General features: G+C 44.3%; 1 pseudogene; it reads left to right on the top strand.

Moving 5' to 3' along the window:
- The first annotated feature begins 586 nt into the window (after positions 1-586).
- Positions 587-3,512, top strand: LOC136330542 (T-cell surface glycoprotein CD1e, membrane-associated-like; annotated as a pseudogene).
- The last annotated feature ends 1,986 nt before the right edge of the window (positions 3,513-5,498 follow it).

The following is a 5,498-nucleotide window of genomic DNA, read 5'->3' as shown; positions in this document are numbered from 1 at the left end:
AGGAAACAGGAAAAACAGGTGAGGCAATAAGAGGAGCGACAGTAGACTTCAGAGGAAAAAATAATGGGTAGGTAGAAATACACAGAGAAGATCAAGAAGAGGTAGAGGGAAGGCTGGAAAGCTGATCAGAGGAGGAGACCACAGAGAGATCAAGAGTGGGGACACTGCTGCAAAAGCCACAGGGCACTACTGAGGATCTTTTGTTACTTCTTTTTATACAAAAGGATATTGAGAATCCAAGTGTGGGCTTGAGTTTTCCAAAGCCAAGAGATACTACATTTTCTAATTAGAACACAGACCACACATTGTGTTATAAAACCAGGACCATTTTGTAGGTGTTGGGGCAGTGGGGTGGTTAGGAGGCAGACATGAGCAAAAAGAAAATCTGCTAGCCAAACAGAGAAGACATGGAGTGGAAATGAGAGACCCTGTGAGAGGCTTGTGGCTGAGGAAGGCAGTCGGGTTTCTCTGACAGGGAAGTGAGCAGAGAGGAGGTTGGTTTGTATGTATGACAAGGGAAGTTACAGATGAGTTCAAAAGGGTTTGGAGGGGAAGCTAATATCTGAGTCTGCGGGCATTCATTTGACTGAGGCATCCTTACCAACCAGAGGTTCAATGCTGCTGTTTCTGCCCCTGCTCTTCAAGGGAATTCTCTGGCATGGGCCAAGCACAGTGGGTAAGAAGAATTCAGGTAGAAAGGAGCTGTGGCTGGGCAAAGCAGGGTGGAGAAAAGTTCTGAAGAGGAACTAGAAGCAGGGAGTAATGCTCTGACTGGGCATCCTTAAAATCTGCATGCTAGGCAAGGGCGAGGCACCATCCTTGACTCCAGTTTGTTTCTCTGGTTTTGGGAATAAGAACTTTATTACTATTCCCATCTTTCTCACCCAACATCGGCCACTCTTCTTTCTTTCTTTTACCCTCTCTCAGTAGTCACCTCTCTGTTTTTCAGCTACCCAAGTAGCACCCCATCATTCAGAAGAAGTAGAGTCCCCTCCTATCACACACTCCAGATCTCCTCCCTTGCCAACCAGAGCTGGCAGCACACGGAGGGCTCAGGCTGGCTAGGGGAGCTGCAGACTCATCGCTGGGACAATGTGTCAAGCACCGCCTGCTTTCTGTGGCCATGGTCCCAGGGTAATTTTAGCAAGGAAAAGTTGAAGACCATCCAGGCATTATTATAGTTGAACGTGCACAGTTTTTCCAGGGAAGTGCAGGCCTTTTCCAGTCAGTTTCAGTTTGAATGTGAGTTTCCTTTTCCAAGCTGGTATTTGCCTGAAAGCTCCAACGAGGGCAGGTGATATATGGGCTCTTACCGTTATTCAATCTTTCTGACCTTAGTGTTGTGAATCCCTTGGCTCATTCCTTCTTTGATTCACCTTTACCACTATTCCCACTCTACCCCCACCCCCACATACAAAGAAGGACCTACATGCACATGTCTCTTCACACTCCTGAATGTACCCTCATATTCTGTCTCCTGGGAATAGTCACATTTTTATGTTCTTTGCACCATCTTTGGCCTCAGACTCATCTTTCAGCACAAGAATCTGCACCCCTTTCTCTCTGGCCTAATGTTCACATGGCTTAATCAGGACCTAACCATTCCAGAGCTAGCTCTTCCTGACTGGTCTACTAACAGTCTTCCCATCTAGCCCCTTCAAATTAATTATTTCAACATTTCTTTATTATTTTCACATTTTCATCCCACAGATTTCCACCCACTTTTTTATCCAAACTCCAGTCTTCATGTTATTTTCCAGTAAATGTTTCTTCCCTTGAATTATTTTATTTTCTAGATTGTTGACATTTCCTCTCTACACATCCTTCCATATTGACTCTTTTACTTGTCCACCCCCAGATCCCTTTGAGATCCAGGTATCAGGTGGCCTTAGAATGCATTCCAGGAAGATCCCAGAGAACTTTTTAAATACAGCATATCAAGGATCACATTTCCTGAGTTTCCAAAGAAATTCTGGGAAGCCATCTCCAGGAGCTGGGAGTCTGGCTCAGAGTGTCTGTAATGTGCTTATTCGCTACCAAGTTGTTAAAGAAGTTGTGCAGGGCCTTCTTAGTGGCACTTGTCCTCGATTCCTGACAGGTCTCCTGCAAGGAGGGAAATCAGACCTGGACAACAAGGTGAGCCCAACCTTCTCTCCCCTCACAGCCTCACTGCTTTAACCCTTGTATTAGAGTTTTTACTCGTTGTCATCCCTTTGAAACACAGAATAAGAGGCTAGAAGGTGAGTGTGGGTTCAGGACCATTTCGAAGACCAGAGAAAGAAGGGATTACTCAAAGAGCTAAAGTAGGTGAGTCATGTAACTCATATTGGGATGGCCTGTTAAACTCCACTTCTCATCTTTTTCCAGTGAAGCTACAGGCATGGGTGACCAAAAGCTCCAGTCCTGGTCCTGGCCGTCTGCTGCTGGTGTGCCACGTCTCTGGCTTTCATCCAAAACCTGTGTAGGTGATGTGGATGCAGGGTCAACAGGAGCAGTGGGACACTTGATGAGGTGAAGTCTTGCCCATTGCTGATGAGACATGGTATCTTTGAGTAACCCTGGATGTGGCAACTGGACAGGCAGCTGGACTGACCTGCAGAGTGAAACACAGCAGCCTGGGAGGTCATGATATTATCAACCACTGGGGTGAAAAAGAATGAAGGCTCCACTGGGAAATGATAGTCTTCCCATAGTTCCAGGGCTATTAAATGAACAGCTGGAGAATGGATAGGAGTGTTATACACAGGAGGATAAAAGTGGGAAAATACAAATCATAAAGTAGGGCAAAGAATCATAGCAATTAAATTTCCAGAAAACGAATCAGATTAGAAATACTAAAGAGAAATAAAACAAGAAGTTGATGATTTGGTAAATAAGAGAGAAAGGGGTGAGATGAGACACATAGTCTCAGGAAGAATTGAAACGAGAGCTCTAGAAAATACAGAAGAAAACTTTTGGAAAGTCCCAACCATGTGAAATGAGAAGCACTAATTGAGGTAGGATAGAGAGTATTTTATAGATTGACATTATTTTTTCTCCAATCAGATGGATACCCCATTGCCCTAATATTGATCTGCTTGGTTGTAGCAGTTACCCTGGTTACTCTGGTGTGGTGAGCCCATGGTTTAAACAACACAGGTGAGACTTTTCTTGTTTTCTTTCTTCAACTACTTATTCACTTATTCTTTTATTTCTCTATTGTTTTTCTTTCTCTTTGATTTCCTGTCTTTGAAATAAAAATCTTCTTCTTTTCCCATAGCTCAAACCAGAATATTTTCTTCCCCATTCTCCCATCCCCACTGCTCCCATGGAAGGCAACACTCAAGAACCCAGGTGTTCAAGATACCACCTCTGCTCAGCACAGAAATCATGGATCAAAAACAGATTGTTGAAGAAATGGAAAATGAGCCTGAACCAACTCTCATAATATATGTTTTACTTTATACATAAAATTCTGGTCTGCTTTTTCTTGAACATGGTTCATACCAATAAAAACAGCATGACTACTAATACAGGTTGTTCTGACAGAGATTCTGACTTATTTGGAAAATTGTTCCCCTCTCACCCCCCCCATACCACATATTGTGACAATCTCTTTTCTGTTTGGCCACCTGTTTATTGATCCCCCCTCTTTTTTTTTTTTTTTTTTTTTTACAGAGACAGAGAGAGAGTCAGAGAGAGGGATAGATAGGGACAGACAGACAGGAATGGAGAAAGATGAGAAGCATCAATCATCAGTTTTTCATTGCAACACCTTAGTTGTTCACTGATTGCTTTCTCATATGTGCCTTGACCATGGGGCTACAGCAGACCAAGACACCCCTTGCTCAAACCAGCAACCTTGGGTCCAAGCTGGTGAGCTTTGCTCAAACCAGATGAGCCCGCGCTCAAGCTGGCGACCTCAGGGTCTCGAACCTGGGTCCTCCGCATCCCGGACTGACGATCCATCCACTGCGACACCGCCTGGTCAGGCTGTTTATTGATCCTTTAAACTTTAATTCAGATACCTGTTTCTGACTCTTCCCTGGAAGCTTCTTTAGATGGCTCAATTAAAATCTCAAAACAAATACCGGATGATGTCACTTATATGTGGAAACTAATAAACTAACAAACAAAATTGAAACAGACTTACAGAGAATAACCTCAAAAACTGTCAGAAGTAGGAGTTTAGTGGGGAGGGGGCTGTGTGAAAATGGTGAAAGGATTAATAAGACAAAATACCCACATAGACACAGAAAACAGTATGGTGATTATCAGAGGATGGAGGAGAAAAGGGGGCAGGAGAAGGCCGAAGAGGGTCAAGGGGGGATAAATGGTGATGTAACGAGATTTGACTAGGCATGGTGAATACACAATACAATATACTGATGATGTCTTTTAGAATTGTATAATTGAAACCCATATAATTCTTAACCAATGCCATTTCACTAAATTTTATAATAAATAATGGAGATTCCAAGATGGTGATAGATAAGGTGGATATTCCCAATGTCAACTCCCAGGACCAAATTGGGTTTACAATTAAATTTAACAACTATCATTTTGAAAACCAACTTTAGATTAACTGAAGACGAGTCCACAACCAAGAAGCCACAGAAGCCACACTGAGACTTGTAGGAAGGACAGAGATGGAGAGGAGACTGCCCTGCTCCCAGGAGTGAGTGGTAGAGGGTCCACAGGGACTCTCACTGCAGGAAGGTTCACCCTGAGAGGGAAGGGTCCTAAGCCCCAGGCCGAGCACCCCAGCCTAGAGACCCAGATCCTAGAAGAGGCACCCACATAGCATTTGGCGGTAAAAACAGATGAGATTACTACCAGTGAGAAAGAGAGAAGAGCTCTCAGTGATGCAGGCTTTGTCTTAAAGGGCCAGCATAGAAAATCTCATTCACAGCCACTTATCTGGGACTCTGGTTGAGAGAGGGCTGAGAGGGCTAGAGTTGCATGAGAAGAGTGTGAAGTTGGTGGCCCGAGGAGATACACTGGGGAATGACTACATACACCCTGTGCTGTCACTCACCAATACCACAGTCACCATCTGTTGGGAAAACAGCTGTGTTAGGCTTGCTTGCCTGCACTTCACATGATTAGTGTGTGAGCAATTGGCATAGGCATATATGTATAACCTATGTAAGGTTATAGATCTTTTACTCAGTGCAGTTTTGGCAGATTGCTTGCCTGCCACTGTGAGGGGCCACTTTCTGGTTTGTTCGCCTGTGACATGAGAAATAATTTCCCCTGCCTGTTTGCTCTATCTGCCTGAATCCAATGTGAACCTGCTTGGTCTTAGCCACCAATGTTACACCATCTTTCTTCGGTGGAGCAGTCCCCTCAAGAGACAGCAGCCTGGGGGAAAGCAACTGCTCTGCCATTGGGAGTCTCTTCCTGCCTCACCCTATGAAAAGTCAGCCAGGAAGCAGGGGTGCATCAGGATCTTAATTTACTTGCATTGAGGCTGGAGCTTTTCCCCGTACTCTCCCAAGAATATGACTGGTGCTGCC

Source organism: Saccopteryx bilineata, chromosome 3, assembly GCF_036850765.1.
Source record: "Saccopteryx bilineata isolate mSacBil1 chromosome 3, mSacBil1_pri_phased_curated, whole genome shotgun sequence".
NCBI lineage: Eukaryota > Metazoa > Chordata > Mammalia > Chiroptera > Emballonuridae > Saccopteryx > Saccopteryx bilineata.
Note: the sequence above shows the minus strand (reverse complement) of the source record. Positions and strands in the feature narration are given on the sequence as shown.